Consider the following 20,720-nt stretch of genomic DNA (forward strand, 5'->3'; position numbering starts at 1 on the left):
TAAATTACCCACTGTTAGAGACTGCCTTGAATGCAATGGTTATGATCGGTATGACAGACCCGATCGGCGATATCAAGATGATGATCGACGATTTGATGGGCCGATTAGGGGGAGGACTTCAGTTCATGATCGGCTGGGGGGCAGGCTTAGTGTGCATGATAGACTTGGTGATCGTATTGAATACTTTTCCAGGAATCAAGAGGAGCTCAAAGAGATGGCGAATGCTCGAGTTCCCGATGAGTTCATATTTTGCAGGGATGCTAATACTTATCGGATGGAGTCCAGGGAAAGTCGTCGCCCATCGGCAAGGCAGCCACAGCTTCCTCCATGGTGTCCAGAGGGATTGACTAGGACACAGAAGAGAAGGTTGCAGCGCGAAAGGCGAGAAGAGCTAAACAAAAGCGAGAATTCTGGCCAGTCTGGAGGTCAACAGCAACCGGATCCTAAGGGAAAAGGGCCATCGGCAGATGTTAACATGGTATTTATGTTGCCGATGGAGTTCCTTGCGCCATCCAGTGATGATGAGGAGCTGGATTTTTCCGACCAAATAGCTCAGCTGGCTCTGGACCCAATGGATGGCAATGCAGGATATAATCAAATATTCATGGCTGAAGAAGATATTCCAAAGACTGCATTTAGGTGTCCTGGTCATGTCGGGTTGTTTGAATGGATAGTCATGACTTTTGGTTTGAAAAATGCTGGTGCTACCTATCAAAGGGCTATGAATTTTATCTTTCATGAGTTCATCGGCAAGCTGGTAGAAATTTATATTGATGATGTGGTGGTTAAGTCTGAAGATTTCACAAAGCATCTTGCTGATCTGGGAAAAGTATGAGAATGTACAAGGAAACATGGTTTAAAGATGAACCCTAACAAGTGTGCATTCGGCGTATCGGCAGGGAAATTTCTTGGTTTCATGGTGCATCAAAGGGGAATTGAAATTAGCAGAAGATCCATCGATGCTATTAACAAGATAGTTGCTCCTACCAACAAACTGAGCTCCAATCTCTGATCGACAAGATAAATTTTATCAGGCGGTTTATTTCTAATTTGTCTGGTAAAATTCGTGCCTTTAGTCCTTTACTTAAATTAAAGGCCGATCAAGAGTTTATATGGGGAAAAGAGCAACAGTTGGCTCTGGATGAAATCAAGAATTATCTAACAAATCCTCCAGTTTTAATTCCACCTCAGCAAGGAAAGCCCTTCAGATTATATTTGTCTACCGATGGGATGGTCATCGGTTCGGCTTTGATTCAAGAATTTGAAGGGAAGGAGCGTGTGATTTACTATTTAAGTAGAAGATTGATTGATGCTGAGACCAGATATTCGGCTATTGAAAAATTATGTTTATGCCTATATTTCTCATGCATTAAGTTGATGCACTATTTATTATCGGCCGAATGTACTGTTATATGCAAAGATGATGTGGTCCGATATATGCTATCTATGCCGATTATGAGTGGTAGGATCGGTAAGTGGATTTTGGCACTGTCGGAATTTGATCTGCGTTACGAATCGGCTAAAGCGGTTAAAGGACAGATTATGGCCGATTTCGTGACTCAACATCGCAGTACAGTGGAGATTTTGGAAATTGTGCCTTGGATGCTTTTCTTTGATGGATCCACGTGTGATCGGGGGGCAGGAATCGGCATAGTATTAATTTCCCCTCAGGGAAGGAAGTATGAGTTCTCTTTGCCGGTTGTTGCCACGTCAACGAATAATCAAGCCGAATATCAGGCATTAATCAAAGGGTTGGAGTTGTTAAAAGAAGTTCATGCTGACGCATTTGAAATCTTCGAGGATTCTATGCTAGTTATAAATCAATTGGCTAGAAGCTCTGAATGCCGAAGCGAAGTCCTGATAACTTATTACGAAAAGAGTATGCGACTGTTAAGGGAATTCAAAGATTTCCGATTAGAGCATGTCCTCGGTTACATAATGAGGAGGCTAATCGGTTGGCTCAACATGCCTCAGGGTATCAACCTATTTTGAACACGTTATCGGCAATCAATGCCTTGATTAGAGAAAGGAAATCATTGATTATTTAAAAGATCCATCTAAGAAGGTTGAGAGGCGTGTTCGGTTTCAAGCTACCAAGTATGTGCTCCTCGAGGATGAATTATATTATCGAACAATCGATGGAGTTCCTCTCAAGTGCTTAAGTGGTGATGAAGCTAAAAGTTTGATGGGAGAAATCCATGAAGGAGTGTGTGGAGCACATCAGTCGGCCTTTAAGATGAAGTGGATGATTAGGAGGAACGAGTATTATTGGCCAACCATACTTGAAGATTGTTTTAAATATTTCAAGGGATGTCAAGGATGTCAGAAATTTGGTAATATTCAAAGGGCGCCTGCATCGACCATGAATCCCATTATTAAACCTTGGCCGTTCCGTGGATGGGCTATTGATCTAATCGGTCAGATTTACCCACCATCAAGCAAAGGGCATAAGTTTATCTTGGTTGCCACCGATTATTTGACCAAGTGGGTTGAAGCTATTCCTTTGAAGAAAGTCACATCGGCCAATATGATTGATTTTGTGAAAGAGCATATCATTTACCGATTTGGTGTTCCTCAAACGATTACTACCGATCAGGGCACTATGTTCACATCGGGAGAGTTTGATGAATTTGCGATCGGTATGGGAATTAAAGTGTTGAACTCTTCTCCTTATTATGCTCAAGCCAATGGGCAGGCCGAGGCATCTAACAAAGGAATTATTAAGCTTATCAAGCGAAAGATTGAGGAAAATCCTAGGAGGTGGCATACATTGTTGAATGAAGCTTTATGGTCGTATCGGATGGCTTGTCATGGGTCGACCAAAGTTTCGCCTTATCAGTTGGTGTATGGACATGATGCTGTGTTGCCATGGGAGATTAAAACCGGATCTAGGCAACTATCTTTTCAAAACCAGCTGAGTGCCGATGACTATGCTACTTTAATGAAAGACGAGTTGGATGATTTGGCAGGGCATCGGCTGAAGGCTTTGATGAGTATAGAGGAAAATAAAAAGAGAATTGCCAGATGGTATGATAAGAAGGTAAAGGCTAAGGAATTTGCCGATGGAGACTTAGTATGGAAATTGATCTTACCGATCGGGACTAAAAGTTTAAAATTTGGGAAGTGGTCTCCCAATTGGGAGGGTCCCTATCGGATAAATCGATCTGCTCCTGGCAATGCTTATATTTTAGAAACTCTAGAAGGAGTTGAATTTCCTAGGGCATTGAATGGCAAATATTTAAAGAAATATTATCCTAGCATATGGATTGATGCATGAAAGTTTAAGTGCCGATAACATTCCTATCGGCTGGATCAAAGTGTATTTGGGGCCGGACTCAATGTTTTAAAAGGATGTCGATAACAGTCCTATCGGCTAGACCAAAATAATCAGGAGTGTTCGAAAGAAAAGAGCAAAACACGCCGCCGATGGAGAGTTCATATGTTTAGCAGAGCCTGGATCGTCGATATGGCGCGCAGACGAATCTGATCGGCCTCTTCTATCTCCTTCATGTCTTCATCGGCAGAGCCCTCCACTGGCTTCAATTTCTTCTTCATCTGCAGTGCCTTGCGGGCTTGGACATTTCGCTCTTGTTCAAGAGTCTTGATCATCTCGGGCAGCTGGTTTTCTTCCTATTGAGCTTGGGATAGAGCTTCTTCTACTTCCTTAAGTTCCGCTAGCAGAGCTTCCCTCTTTGCCGATAGGTCAGAGATCTTCTGTTTCAGCGTATCTCCGGAGGATTTTAGAATGCTGATGCTCTTATGCTTTTCATCGACAAGATGTTTCACTTTCATCACCTCCTCTGAGAGCTAGGCATAAGTGGCTCTATCGGCAAGGCGCTGAGCGGCCTTTTGGTACTGCAGCTGACGACTCTCTAAGTGTGCAGCCTGAAAAAGAATCTCCTCGGCATCGGCAGGGATTTGACCTCTGAGAGCCTTAAACAGAGCCTTGGCTGGATCAGAGTCATCGACCAATTGCGCTGTATGTTGATGAAGCAGGGTCGACAGGTCCTCTAGCTTTGCTCTGATCTCTGCCGATGAGACCCCAATCGCTTGGGAAGAACTTGCTTCTTTACCTTCGTCATCAGAAATTTCAATAGCGAAGGAGAACAGTTGAAAGGTCCAAATGGCTAGAGGGGGGTGAATAGCCTATTTAAAATTTCTACAAACTTCACTAAGCAAGTGAGTTAGTAAAACAAATGGCGAAGCAATTCTAGCACTAGCTCAACTAAGCTATGCAAGCCACCTATACAAACTAGTACAAGGCTAAACACTAAAGCACAACAACAAGAGAACTAAGCTAAACAAGCTACACAACTAGCAAGGTATGCACAAAAGTAAAGGAGAGGTGAGTGATTGTTATACCGACGTTGTAGAGTAGAAATATAGCCAATCAATCAATCACAACAATAAGAGAATCCTCGGCAAGAGATGACACAAGTTTTTTTTACCGAGGTTCACTTGCTTCCCGGCAAGCTAGTCCTCGTTGTGGCGATACACCCACTTGATGGATCACGAGCTAATTGGCAATCCAAAGCCAAACCCTCAGCGGGTGCCGCACATCCACTCACAAGATGGGGATCCTCCAAGCCATGAGCAATCCACTAGAGTAGCCAATTGCGATCTCCCGCGGGGAAGGCTCAAGAACCCCTCACAAATCACTTGGCGAGGCTCGAAACAATCTCCAATCACGAGCTCAACACCACTGCTGCTCCAAGCCGTCTAGGGCGTCGGGAAACACCCAAGAGTAACAAGAAATCCGCAGCAAACTCAAGAATCAAGTGCCACTAAATGCAACTCTCAAAGCAATGCACTTGAATCTCACTCAATCTCACTAGGATGAGCAATCAAGCAAGGAGATGAGTGGAGGGAGTGTTCTCTAGCTCAAAGTATGCCTCAAATAATCAAATGTACAAGAGAGAACCTCCCAAAGCCGGCCACCAACTATTTATAAGCACCAACAAAAAACTAGCCGTTAGCTATTTTTAGTGTGCTGCAGTCGACCACACCGGATGCGTCCTAGTTCACACCGGACGCGTCCGGTATTAACCAGACCAGCGTCCGGTGCTTTTGACCGTTAGAAGACTAGCTGTTGCCCTTAACACTGACAAGGCACCGGACTCTCACTTTTGAAATACCGGACCCAAACTCAGTGAGCGTCGCAAACTTGAGCCAACACCGGTCGCCACACCGGACGCACACACCGGAGCGTCCGGTGTGCACCGGACTCACACCCAGAGAGCTCTGCAAGAGGAGTTTGCACCGGACGCTAACTCGGACGCGTCCTAGTTCACACCGGACGCGTCCGGTGTGCACCGGACGCAAACTCAGAGAGTTTCACCGAGAAACGAACTCACCGGACGAGGCACACCGGACTCTACGCGAAAACTACTTCCGCGTCCGGTGCCTCAACTCGGACGCGTCCGACCTCAACTCGGACGCGTCCGACTTGAACGCGCTGCACGAAAAGAACTCCAACTTCTACCCTTGCTTGCATGTGCCAACACCAAAGTGTCTCCACACTTGTGCACGTGTGTTAGCATTTTCTCAAATATTTTTATCAAGGATTCAAGTTAGCACTTTACTAGATCCTAATGCATATTCTCTAGATATGGACCTAGTAGCACTTGATTCGAGAGATGACCGTGATTTCCCCTTTTGATAGTCGGCTATTTATCCTAAACCCGGTCAATCACTTCTCTACTCATCTTAGACCGGCAAAAGTAAAACCCTATGTTTATACCTTTGCCTTGATAACCTTGCTCCTTGTCTATCACCATGATCTTCACTTCATGCTTCGTCCCTTTGTGATCATGCGGCCACCTTTCCATGCCACCATGCACCTTCATCACATGTGTTGCTATGCCTAACTCAAATCTCTTAAACACAAGGCATTAGCAACTTGGTGTCATTAATTACCAAAACCAAACTTGGGCTTTCAATCTCCCCCTTTTTGGTAATTGATGACAACCATCACAAAGATATGAAAAGAAATCATAATGAACTTGAATTGCTTGTCCAAAGCATTTTAACCACGAGACAAGGTTGGACAAACATTTCAATTTCGGTTTTGGTAGTAATAGCTCCCCCTACATATGTGCTTCCATGAGTTTGGTTCAAGTTTGCACATATGCATGAATTAGAGTTTTGGGAGATTTATTACTACCAAAATGATGTTAAGGTATATAGAATGGACCTTTGAAGCGTGATACCAATCGGAGTTGCCAATATGCCATCCTTAGCACCAATGTAGCTAAACATACATAAAAAACTCAAGATACCTCGTGAGATCACAATATATGTCTAGATACCACATGAAAAATAAAACTCTAAGCTAGAATTCAAAGCATCATTCAAGTTCTATTTCTAGCAAGAACCAATCAAACAAGAGTCGTGAATTTAAATTTGCAATGCAACAACTCATTATGTTAGTGCACATACAAATGCAACAAATGGTTCATGAGCTTGCTCCCCCTATTTGTGTGCTCAAGTTTAAAGTCTCCTTTTTGTTTCTCTTCCCCTTTTTGACTTTATCTTTGTTTCTCTCCCCCTTTGTCATCAATGACCACAAAGGTTCAAATTTTAGTGAGAACTAATTCAATCAATGTGAGGGTCAAATTATGGTTCAATCTAGATCACTTGCCTAAAACATGTAATTCGGTTTGATCCAAGGACAAGCTTTTTCACACCTCATGAAGTATAAGGGTTATCTTGACCATGTTGAATTACACATCATAAGCTCATATTCTAGATTCAACCTAGGCTTGTAAGCTCACCAACATGTCATATGCTACCACTAGATCAATCAATCATAGAAACAATAGTGGTACCATACATACATCAAATTCATTTGATTTTCATGAATGAGCCTATTGTCATGCAAATATGTCTATATGTTCTAATCATGTCCTTAGCAAAGTATGAATGCTATGTCAACCAACTTTACCTTGCTTTGGTGGAGGTGAGGCATGTCATATTTAAATGTGGGGGGTGCACTCATCTCAAGTTGGAGAAGTCAAGTATGTTCAATTCATTCCTCAACTTGCAAAATCTCTTCTCATCAAGTGGCTTTGTGAAGATGTCGGCTAGTTGATCTTCGGTGCCAATGCTTTGAATGCTAATATCACCCTTTTGTTGATGGTCCCTTATGAAATGGTGCCTTATGTCAATGTGCTTGGTTCTTGAATGTTGAACCGGATTTTGTGTCATCTTGATTGCACTCTCATTATCACATAGCAAAGGCACATTCTTGAATTTGATTCCAAAGTCATTCAAGGTAGCTTTCATCCAAAGCAATTGTGCACAACAACTACCGGCACTAATGTATTCGGCCTCGACGGTTGATAGTGCAACACTATTTTGTTTCTTTGATGACCATGAAACTAGAGACCTTCCTAGCAATTGACAAGTGCCACTTGTGCTCATTCTATCAATCTTGCATCCACCATAGTCGGAGTCCGAGTATCCAATCAATTCAAAGTTAGACCCCTTGGGATACCATAATCCAACATCATGAGTGCCTTTAAGATACCTCAATATCCTCTTGGTTGCCATCAAGTGACTTCCTCTAGGTGAAGCTTGGTATCTTGCACATTTGCACACACTAAACATTACATCCAGCCTTGATGCGGTGACATAAAGCAAACTTCCAATCATGGACCGGTATAGCTTTTGATCTACCATGTTTCCACTTGCATCACTACCTAATTGATCATTTGTGCCCATAGGTGTGCTCATTGGTTTAGCTTCTTGCAACCCAAACTTCTTGATCATGTCCTTGATGTACTTGCCTTGACTTATGAAAGTGCCATCCTTCATTTGCTTGATTTGAAGACCAAGGAAGTAACTAAGCTCTCCAATCATGTACATCTCAAATTCATTTGCCATCATTTTTCCAAACTCTTCACAAAAGTCTTGATTGGTTGATCCAAAAATGATATCATCAACATAGATTTGCAACACAAACAAGTCATGGCCTAGCTTCTTGGTGAAGAGAGTAGTGTCAACCTTCCCCATCTTGAACCCTTTAGAGAGAAGGAAATCTCTCAATCTCTCATACCATGCTCTAGGTGCTTGCTTCAAACCATACAATGCCTTCTTGAGCTTGTAAACATGGTTGGGTTTCTTGTCATTTTCAAAACTGGGAGGTTGTTCAACATAAACCAACTCATTTATGTATCCATTGAGAAATGCACTCTTCACATCCATTTGATAGAGCTTGATGTTGTGGGCACAAGCATAGGCTAATAATATTCTAATTGCCTCCAATCTTGCAACCGGTGCATATGTTTCTCCAAAGTCAAGACCTTCAACTTGAGTGTAGCCCTGTGCTACTAATCTTGCTTTGTTTCTCACAACCACACCATCTTGATCTTGCTTGTTTCTAAAGACCCACTTGGTACTAATCACATTGTAGTTCTTTGGCCTCTCCACAAGCTCCCACACTTGATTTCTTGTGAAGTTGTTCAATTCTTCATACATGGCATTTACCCAATCGGAATCTCTCAATGCATCTTCTATCTTCTTTGGTTCCTCAAATAAGACAAATGTGTAGTGCTCACAAAAGGATGCTAGTCTTGATCTTGTTTGAACACCACTTTGAATACCACCAATGACAATGGATGATCTCTTGCTATGCTTGTAGGTTGGAGAATTGGGAGTTGATTGCTTCCACTAGCTTGATTTTGATTTTGATCATCATCATGAGAGCCACTAGTACTTGCTTGATTTGTGTCAATTTGCACTTCTTGATTGATCATGTGAATGTCATTATCATCATCAACTTGCATTGGCCTTATGTCACCAACATCCATGTTCTTCATTGCATTTACCAATTGATCTCCTCTCACATCATCAAGATTTTGAGCTTCACTTTGAGATCCCTTGGTTTCATCAAACTCAACATCATAGACTTCTTCTAATGTGCCACTTGCCAAGTTCCAAACTCTATATGCCTTGCTTGTGGTGGAATAACCAAGTAAGAACCCTTCATCACATTTCTTCTCAAACTTGCTCAATCTAGTGCCTTTCTTGAGAATATAGCATTTACAACCAAACACTCTAAAGTATGCAATGTTGGGCTTTCTTCCATTCAATAGCTCATATGGTGTCTTCCCAAGCTTTCCATGGCAATAGAGACGGTTGCTACAATAGCAAGCCGTGTTGATAGCTTCACTCCAAAATGAATGGCTAACATTGTATTCACTAAGCATTGATCTAGCCATATCAATCAATGTTCTATTCTTCCTTTCAACTACACCATTAGATTGAGGAGTGTATGTTGGAGAGAATGGATGTCCAATGCCAAGATCATCACACAATGCCTCAATTCTTGTGTTCTTGAATTCACTACCATTGTCACTTCTAATCTTCTTGATAGTGGTTTCAAACTCATTTTGCACCCTCTTGATAAAAGACTTGAATAGATCACAAACATCACTCTTGTCATAGAGAAAGAACACCCAAGTGTATCTATTGTAGTCATCTACTATCACAAATCCATACTTGTTGCCACCAATGCTAGTATATGTTGTTGGCCCAAATAAATCCATGTGCAATAGCTCTAATGCCTTTGATGTGCTCATTTCACTTTTCTTAGGATGTGCATTTCCAACTTGCTTTCCGGCTTGACAAGCACTACATGGTTTATCCTTCTCAAGGGTGACATCCTTCAAGCCTCTAACTAAGTCATGCCTCAATAGTTTGTTCAATTGTTTCATTCCAACATGACCAAGCCTTCTATGCCACAACCAACCCAAACTTGATTTGCTAATTAGGCAAGATGTCAATTGAGTATCACTATCATTGAAATCAACCAAGTATAAGCTACCATGCCTAAATCCTTTGAATATCAAGTTTGATCCATCAACACTAACCACCTCAACATCATCACTACCAAAGATGCACTTGAAACCAAGGTCACAAAGTTATGCAATTGACAAGAGATTGAAATCAAGGCTCTCAACTAGCAACACATTTGATATACTCATGTCATTTGAGATAGCAATTTTACCAAGCCCTTTGACCTTGCCTTTCTTGTTGTTGCCGAAAGTGATAGAATCAAAGCCACCATTTTGATTTGTATCAATTGATTTGAACATACAAGACTCCTCGGTCATATGTTGAGTGCACCCACTATCAAGCACCCAATGCCTTCCTACGGCTTTGTAATTGACCTACAAGACAAGATCAATTCTTTTTAGGTACCCAAACTTGATTGGGTCCTCCAAGGTTAGCAACTAAGCTCTTTGGTACCCAAATGACTTTCTTCTTTGAGCCCATCCATGGTGCACCAATGAACTTAGCATGAACACCTTTTGTATCCTTGGTAAGCACATAGAAAGAATTAAGCTTAATTGAGGATACATAAGCTTTGGGTTTCTTGTTCATGCATTGTTGCTCTAGGTGACCAACTTGCTTGCAAGCTTTGCAATACCGGCCATTGTTCTTCACAAAACTAGTCTTGTGAGGAGCAAAGGCGGCCTTGCCTTTCTTGGGGTTATAGCCCAATCCCTCTTTATAGAGAGAAGCTCTTTGGCTACCCAAGCACATAAGCAAGCGGTCCTCACCACCATAAGCCTTGGCTAAGGTGTGATTGAGCTCTTTCACCTCCTTCTTGAGAATTTCATTCTCAACTTTTAGTGTGGTGTCACAAGTGAAACCATCACCATTAGATGAGGATGATGTAGATGTGCTACATGAAGGGTTAGTAGAAGCAATAACAATAGGCTTACTCAAGATATCACATGTTAGGCCTATGTTGCAAGTTTTAGCTTTCTCAATTTTAGTTGGCTCATTTTCACATTTGTTAACTAGAAAGGAATGAGCTTCTTCAAGCTTAGTGTGAGCCTTTTGAAGCTTCTTATGGTCTTCCTTTAGACTCTCATAAGATGCTCTAAGCTCATCAAGTTCTTGCTCAAGGGTTTTCTTATCCTTAAGCAAGGCCTTGCACTCCTTTCTAGTTTCTTTATAGTGATGAGTGCAATCTTCTAGCATAGTGATTAGTTCATCTTTAGTTGGTTCATCATCATCACTATCACTATCACTATCACTATCACTAGCATGGTCACTCTCATCATCGGATGATACCTTAGTGGCCTTAGCCATGAAGCATGATGGAGTGTCGAAGATGGAGCTCTTTCCTTGAATTGCAATGCTAGCATGCGCCTTCTTCTTGGTGCTCTCATCATCACTTGAGGAGTCATCACTATCCCAAGTTGCAACATGGGCATCACCCTTCTTCTTGTTTGAGCCTTCCTTCTTTTCTTGCTTCTTCTTTTGCTTCTTTCTTTCCTTCTTGATAGCATCTTCATCATCACTATCATAAGGACACTTGGCGATGAGATGATCCTTGCTATGGCATCTAAAGCACCTCATGGAGTGGTCATTCTTCTTGGAGGAGCTCTTCTTCCTTCTTGCCCGATAGCCCTTCTTCTTCATAAACTTGCCAAATCTCTTGACAAGAAGAGCCATCTCCTCATCTTCATCACTATCACAAGAGCTTGCTTCTTCTTCACTTGATGATTCTTGCTTGGCTTTGCCCTTGGATGTGGAGGCCTTGAATGCCACACTTTTCTTCTTTTCATCATCTTTCTTCTCACCATCCTTCTTCTTCTTCTTCTTGATCAACTCATCCTTTTCATCATCTTCTCTATAGGCATCATCGGTCATCACCTCTTGAAAGACTTGTTGGGGAGTTGATTCACTAAGAGTTGTCTTGACTAGCACGGTGATCAATGTGTCAAATCTCTTGGGCAAGCTTCTCAAGAATTTCATAGAGAATTGACTATCCTTCACTTCTTCCCCAAGTGCCTTGAGTTCATTCACAATGACTTGCAACCGGTGAAACATCTCTGACACACTTTCATCTTCTTGCATCTTGAAGCTTGAGAACTTTACTTGGAGGATGTATGCCTTGGCGGTCTTGGTTCACTTTGTACCCTCAAATATTTCTTCTAATTTTGCCCATGCATCATGAGCAACCACAATGTTCTTGATTTGCTCAAAAGTCTTGTCATCAAGAGCTTCATGAAGAGCACTAATTGCAATGTCATTGCATTGAAGCTTCTTTTCTTCAACCGGTGTTGGTGCATTCTCATTTACAACCTCAAACTTTGTTTTGGTCACCTTCCAAACTTCTCTATTGATTGACTTGAGATGGGCGGTCATCTTGACCTTCCAATAAGCATAATTTGTGCCATCAAAGTAAGGTGCCTTCTTAGTGTTGTTGATATGCAAACTAAGAGCCATTTCTTCACCGTAGGTTGTTAAGCCTCAAATAAACGGTGCCTCGGCTCCGATACCACTTGAAAGGTCCAAATGGCTAGAGGGGGGGTGAATAGCCTATTTAAAATTTCTACAAACTTCATTAAGCAAGTGAGTTAGTAAAACAAATGGCGAAGCAATTCTAGCACTAGCTCAACTAAGCTAAGCAAGCCACCTATACAAACTAGTACAAGGCTAAACACTAAAGCACAACAACAAGAGAACTAAGCTAAACAAGCTTCACAACTAGCAAGGTATGCACAAAAGTAAAGGAGAGGTGAGTGATTGTTATACCGACGTTGTAGAGTAGAAATATAACCAATCAATCAATCACAAGAATAAGAGAATCCTCGGCAAGAGATGACACAAGATTTTTTTTACCGAGGTTCACTTGCTTCCCGACAAGCTAGTCCTCGTTGTGGCGATACACCCACTTGATGGATCACGAGCTAATTGGCAATCCAAAGCCAAACCCTCAGCGGGTGCCGCACATCCACTCACAAGATGGGGATCCTCCAAGCCACGAGCAATCCACTAGAGTAGCCAATTGCGATCTCCCGCGGGGAAGGCTCAAGAACCCCTCACAAATCACTTGGCGAGGCTCGAAACAATCTCCAATCACGAGCTCAACACCACCGCTGCTCCAAGCCGTCTAGGGCGTCGGGAAACACCCAAGAGTAACAAGAAATCCGCAGCAAACTCAAGAATCAAGTGCCACTAAATGCAACTCTCAAAGCAATGCACTTGAATCTCACTCAATCTCACTAGGATGAGCAATCAAGCAAGGAGATGAGTGGAGGGAGTGTTCTCTAGCTCAAAGTATGCCTCAAGTAATCAAATGTACAAGAGAGAACCTCCCAAAGCCGGCCACCAACTATTTATAAGCACCCACAAAAAACTAGCCGTTAGCTGTTTTTAGTGTGCTGCAGTCGACCACACCGGACGCATCCTAGTTCACACCGGACGTGTCCGGTATTGACCAGACCAGCGTCCGGTGCTTTTGACCATTAGAAGACTAGCCGTTGCCCTTAACGCTGACAAGGCACCGGACTCTCACTTTTGAAATACCGGACCCAAACTCAGTGAGCGTCGGAAACTTGAGCCAACACCGGTCGCCACACCGGACGCACACACCGGAGCATCCGGTGTGCACCGGACTCACACCCAGAGAGCTCTGCAAGAGGAGTTTGCACCGGACGCTAACTCGGACGCGTCCGGTGTGCACCGGACGCAAACTCAGAGAGTTTCACCGAGAAACGAACTCACCGGACGAGGCACACCGGACTCTACGCGAAAACTACTTCCACGTCCGGTGCCTCAACTCAGACGCATCCGACCTCAACTCGGACGCGTCCGGCCTGAACGCGCTGCACGAAAAGAACTCCAACTTCTACCCTTGCTTCCATGTGCCAACACCAAAGTGTCTCCACACTTGTGCACGTGTGTTAGCATTTTCTCAAATATTTTTATCAAGGATTCAAGTTAGCACTTTACTAGATCCTAATGCATATGCTCAAGATATGGACCTAGTAGCACTTGATTCGAGAGATGACCGTGATTTCCCCTCTTGATAGTCGGCTATTTATCCTAAACCCGGTCAATCACTTCTCTACTCATCTTAGACCGGCAAAAGTAAAACCCTATGTTTATACCTTTGCCTTGATAACCTTGCTCCTCGTCTATCACCATGATCTTCACTTCATGCTTCATCCCTTTATGATCATGTGGCCACCTTTCCATGCCACCATGCACCTTCATCACATGTGTTGCTATGCCTAACTCAAATCTCTTAAACACAAGGCATTAGCAACTTGGTGTCATTAATTACCAAAACTAAACTTGGGCTTTCAACAGTCTGTCAGGATAATCTTGTTCCTGAAAGAGGACAGGAGATGGGTTATTTGGTGACGAAATATTAGTAAAATACAAAATGATAATCAAATAACTTACTTGTTTTAGGGCGATTTCTCGCCTCTGGCTAGTTGAGGCCGATGGCACTATGGGTTGATCGGCTGGAGTTGCCGATGGAACAATGTCAGCTAAAAATTAACAAAGGTAATTGTAAAATGGAAAAGTAGGTTCATCGACAATAATTTTATAAAGAATATGTTACCTTGAGGGGGTGCAGTACTTGTCTGAATCGAGGAAACTACCGATGCTATGATTAAGCTTGCTGGATCGGCGGTCTGTTCGTGTACGTCAGCCGATGTTTCTTCTGGCTGAGGTTCTTCTGGCTGGAGTTATTCTGGTTGGGGTTCTTCTTGTGGCTGAGGAGGAGACGGTGCTTGTTGTGTCTGAGCTTCTGGAGAAGAGGGGGACGATTCCACCGGGATCGGTGACCTTGGAGGAGGGGGAGGCGTTGCTGTTCTCTGACGCTTCGCTTGTGATCTGGTACTCTTGGAACCTTTTCTCTTTGGTTGGCTGGACTAGGGGCCATCGGCAGTTGTACTTCTAGTCTTTGCCGAATTGCCAGTGTGCTGATACAACAATGAAAGTTTTATGAGTACAAGTGTAACAGGGTATTGATGAAGTTCTGATTGAAACAATAAAAGTTACCGATGAAGTTCCCATGCTAGCCGATGTGTCCTGAAAAATTGTGTGAATGTAAGAATGGAATTGGTATAAGTTGAGGAATTCAAGAATTTACCTTGAAAGCTTGTGCCAAAGCGGTGGCAGCTAACGATGGGGATGTTTTCGTTCGCTTGGTGGTGATTTTCTTGAGACGCACACCCCGGTGCATTAAAGCAGCCAAGCTTGGAGCGTTGTTGCCGATCAAAGAGATCGGGCCCGATGGAAGGAGTTCGATCGGCCTGCCACTTCTGCTAACTAATGGTGGCGTATCATCAACCTGTGTAAAACAAAGAAAGTAAGTTACCGATGGAAAATGAGAGTGAAAGGATTGAAACATCGGTTAAAGTGCTTACAGTATTATCGGGGACCTTGTATTTGGAGTCGATCATGCCACGATATGTGAGGGCCGATCTGCAGAACCGGTGCTCTTTCCACTCTTCCCACCACTGTTTGTATGCCTGAGTAATGAGGAGATCTGGGATCCAAGCTGATAGATCGACATCTGTATCGGCGTTTGGCGGAAGTTGAGCTATCCTGATCCATTCAAGATTGCTGGTGATGGTTTCCCTCGGCTTCACCACATCGGCGTAGCAAAGTGCAATCGGCAGTTGGCCGAAAGCCAGTTGGCGAGCTAGTGCCGATGGGTTATAAAACTCATAGGTTAGATTGGAAGCTTTCCCACTACCAAAGAAGTTCACTGGTATGGCTCTTGGGGTGATAATTTCCATCATCACATCACGGTCCTTGTTGAGAGCATCATTGAAGGGGTGGAAAGTCAGGGGAAATCTGGTGTCTGGATCTTCATAGGGCATCCATGCCCTCTGTTCCCTGGTCAGACCTTCATAGAGAGTCTGAAAGAATTGGCTAATCTGGTCTTCATTACCACCAGTGCCAGGTAAGACTATGGCAGCTTCGCCAAAGTTCAGAGGGGAACGAGTTGCCGATTCTTCTCCATCCAGTTCATAATCCTAAGCTATGTCCCTGGGGAAGCGTTGTGCAAAGAGGTCGAATTCGAGGCGCTTATGCATGTGGAGACTAAGCCACATGTTGATAAACCACCAAGGACCCCCTAAGTTGCCGATGGGTTGACCGAGCAGAAGTTTCTTGGCTACCTGGTGGAGAAGGTGATAAGCAGAGCCAAGCAAGTATCGGCCAAGAGGAAATCGGCCACCATTGGCTAATCTTTCTGCTGCCGATAAGTAAACAGAGGTTGGTCCGGCCGATCGGCCACAGAATACAAACTTGTCCAGCCACATGTTCAAGAAATTGGTCTGTTCTTTTGCACTGACAGGTCCTATTTTTCGGTACTTCTGAATGTACCCAGACCAACCGCTGATAGTGCGAGTTTCCACCTTAGAACTAGGTTTGGTGTCAAATAGATGGCTGTTATCGGCAGTGGATATATCTAAGCCGGTGAGCATGAGTACAGCGGCAAGTGTGGGAGAAGCAGGGCCATGGCCAAACACAAAAGCGTTGAGCGTGTCTGACCAAAAGTACGAGGCAGCAATTAGCAGTGACTCATTCCTCTCCATATCGGCAAGGGACAACCTAATGCACTGGTCTAATTTCCGCTCGCCCCATTGAACCTCATTTGAGTGGCTGACTCTCAAGAACCAATCCTTCCATCCCTTGGTAGGACTAGGCCAGGAACAGAAGACATCTTTCCATAGATCTAGGGAGAAGTTTTTGGCTCTAAGGGGAACTCTGTTTGTCTCTGCATTTATCAGATCGGTGGGATCTGGGTTTCCTAGTGGGCCAAGACATTGGAGGTGAGGTTGATCGGTAGGAATTACGATCTTATCGGCCAAATCCTAGAAATTTTTGAGGATAAAAGGAAGAGCAAAAAGAAAAAGGAGTATTCAGTAAAAGGAATCACAGATGAATAGGAGTACAGCAAAAGTGCAGGAGAAAGGGTGGTAAACTGACCTTAGGAGCAACAAAGTTGATGGCCATCTCCTCGCAGGGAAGAAGATCGAAGACTTGGGGGTTGGTGAAGAAAGGCCTTTGTTGAAGTTCTTGGAATCCTCGGGTAATGCCGCCACTAGGAAAGTAGATTTTGGGCTGTAGAATGATGAGATGAAGGAGTACCGGAGAAGGAAGTATTTATAGGACAAATCGGGTAGGGGCAAATCTGACTTATCTCTTTGCCGCATCCGTGAAATCCGAGGGTATTCAGGTGGATATGGTAACTGTTCGCACGGTAATCAAGGGATTGCGCAGGTGATTTGATAGCAAGCGGTCATGATTTTGGAAATATTTCACTGTACAAGATCTCCTGGTCGGTCCATCGGCAGTTCTCACTAACGGTAATATTGCCAATGGGCGCATAAAGTGGAGAGATTCAGTTCGGGAGGTTGAGGAATTCGAGAAATATGTAAGAGAATCAGGCCAAGGTTGTTCGGATTTGACGAACGGTTACCAAATTGGGAGAATTAATTACGGAAAGGCATCATTACTGCAGAGAATTTTGGAGCATTAATGATTTTATACTCCGAAATTGGGGGGCATATGTTGACACCATTTTTGGACACGTATCTTTTGACACGTACCTGGGGGTTAGTAAAATATAGATCGGCAGATGAGGCAACAGTAACTAGTCTGCAGGGAAGTTGCTAATGAAGGTGGTTGCCGATGAAGAGACAATTGAATGTGACTAAGTCCAGAGGTGGTGACGTGTTCGTACCGATGATCAATATTAGTGTTTGCTGATGGCTACTACAGGAGGTCTGCCGATGACTCTGAAGAAAAGCGTGGAGATTGCCGATTGATCTATGGCGGTGCACCGGTCAGTTACAAGGGGGTAGTTTTATGTTTTCCTTAGTTATTAGAATTCGTTTTGTGTACGGGTTCCGTTTAGTTTGAAATTCGAGTCCTAGTCGTGTCTGGTTGTAGCTCTTCGGACAGGGTATAAATATAGACCCTAGGGCAATGTAATGAATCTATCAATCAATCAAATACAAGTTTTTACTCATATCCTAGCATCTACTTTTTCGACGACTTCGTCATATTTTCTTTTTACTACGAGTTCTTAGGAATTCGTCGACTTAACCTCGGCGTGTTCTCAAGTTCCACGTGATCACCTCTTGGCCGTGACATCCGGGCGCATCGCTGTTGTCGGGACCAAAGTGGTCGAGTTACCACCTTTGTCGATTGTAAGGTCAAATCGGCTGGCACGCCTTAACGTTTGAATCGGGTATTAGCCCTTTGTGTTTGCAGATCAGTTTTTGCATCAACAGCCATCAAGAAGGGGGTCATGCTGTCCTGCATCCAGTCCTATAGGAAATTAGGAAGCTGCCCTTCTTCATGTACTTCAAGGTGAGCACTTTAGAATTTTTTCCCCAATGTTCTAGACTGTGGTTTTGGCACATTATTGAAAGTTTATGACAATGTGTTCCGATGGAGAGAGAGAATGGTTAGAATCTTCTTTTCATGAATGTAGTCTGCTAAGAAAGTAAGGAGTGTTTTACCTCGCATGTTAAGGTGGTTGATGGCTTCCTTCCCATGGAGACTGTTGAGAAAAAGCTGAGAGAACTTGCTAGGAGCTGCATTTAGGTCCCCACTTTAGAAGTTTATTAACTGCTGGTGTCCTGATTATGTAATGTGAAATATGTGAGGCTACAAAACACTTACATTTCTAGACTACACATATCTACAAATGTTGTTGAGGGTGAACACTGCATTAGTTATTGGCCATTACTCTCTCAACTTCAAAGTTCAGACCTACTGCTTTTCCTCGGCAGTATAGTACTTCCTTCTCTGTAACAAACTAATAGCTACCGATTTTTATAGGGCTAACATGTCTTTGTTTTCTTTGTGGTCGTATCTTTGAAACAGGTAGGACGGCTGCTAATTTAGTTGACAAAGAAGTTTATTAAATAATAAGCTTGGTAAGCTTTTCCCTGTACAAAACATAATCACATATTATTTTAGCTTGTGCCTAATGCTTATTAGATAGCTTGTTTAGTTAGAGAGTTTGTAGATTTCCCTTTCACTTAAGTGACTAGAACATCTCTTAAAACTCAGCCATGTCTGCGCATAGCTAAATTCTTATTTTTGGCTTGTCACTTACTATTTATATATTTGAAACTGTAGAGTTTTATAATGGAAAAAAATCGTTCTCGTGCACCATTGGGAGACAAGACTAACACCTCCAGACAAGGTAAGATATTACATTGTATATATGCGCTATATATGTGTTGAGCTTATATTATTTGAAAATGAACTGCAGTTGATGATAAGGAACGTAAGAGAGAAAAGGATAGAGCTCAATGGCATGCAATGTCTCTGGAAAAGAAGACTGCAATTAATAAAAGGCACCGTGAATCCTATCATCAAAGAAAACAACATGTTGCTGGATCTACCGACTGTAATGAATCTAACATATTGAGTTCTCTATGCATGTTTATTTCACATGTATGTGTATTTCTCATGTATGTGTAATGTGCAACTATTTTGTAGATGACGCTGCATCAAATAATGAAAACATTGAGCCTATTGAAACACATGATTGGCTACATAGGAATGATTCCTATCAAACCTATAATCTTGTTGATGAGAACATGTCCACTCGGTTATCATGTAATTGTTAAATATGCTGAAATATTTTAGGTCTTTCATAATATAATGTTGTATGACTCAATAAAGCTAACAGTTGTATTTATATTATTACATTGATAGATGAACCAGAAATGGAGACTAAAAGGAAGGGGAAGGAGAGCACTACTGATCTCACTAATACCCCTACTCCTTATGTTGATAAAACTTGTGTGAAAAGTACATCACGAAGTACTTACTTTAGTGAGAGGTACAAAAATATGACGCCCGAACAAAGAGAAGCAAGACGTGAGCATCAAAGGTTGTATAATAGTACACCCAATCGGAAGAAGGCATTGAAAAAATCCATCAAAAAATATAAGGAGATGCGGAAGCAAACCCTACACCCGCAGTCTATTGCCATGGAGAACCCGTTGTATATCCCAGAGTCCAGTTCAACACCAAGTCATATTTCTATACCTAATGAGGAGGTTGGTGATGAGGGATTCAACAACATACTATCTACACATAGAGCACATGTTCCATGTGGACAAAGACATGCGTTGTTAACTTATCGGAACACGAAGTTTGAACGTCGTATTGGGTCGAACACAAAGGCTTCTAACAACGATGGTGACTACAAGATAGAAGATCGAGTGGATGTTAACACACCCTTGCCTCAATCACTTGTGACCAACAACGGTAATGCTGGTGCCTCATTATCCTATTAAGTTGATCTATAAACCATATTATACCTAATCGATCCATGGTCATTATGTGATTAACAGAAACAACAGGGCCCAACATTCAGGTTACTTCTATTACACCGATGACACCACCATTTAATGATTGTGAATGCATGTCCGAAGAACGCCTAAATGATAACACAACCTTGCCACAATTAGTCCAGACCAACAACGGTAAATACTGGTACCTCATGATCCCACTTAGGCGACATATACTATCATATTATACCTAACTCAACCATGGTCATTACATGATTATCAGAAAAGACAGAACCTAGCCTTCATCCTACATCAACCACATCAATGACATCAATATTTGATGATAATGGTAATTTACACTGTTTTCTAACATTCTATGAACAATTTTACCCGTAGTTCTACTCACATATCTTTGACGACCATAGATGATGATGAGGGAGATATATTGGAAGAGGACGAGGAAGAGGATGAGGGATACCTATTTGCTGGGCAAGGTATTTGTGCAAAATACCGAATATAAATATAATTTTCTACCACTTTATCTAAACTATTTGCACTTGAATGTCATTTTAGATGAGGAAGATTGTGAAGATGATCATAACAATGACCTTGAGGAAGACACCACTTCTG

Source organism: Sorghum bicolor, chromosome 2 (genome assembly GCF_000003195.3).
Source record: "Sorghum bicolor cultivar BTx623 chromosome 2, Sorghum_bicolor_NCBIv3, whole genome shotgun sequence".
Classification (NCBI taxonomy): Eukaryota; Viridiplantae; Streptophyta; class Magnoliopsida; order Poales; family Poaceae; genus Sorghum; species Sorghum bicolor.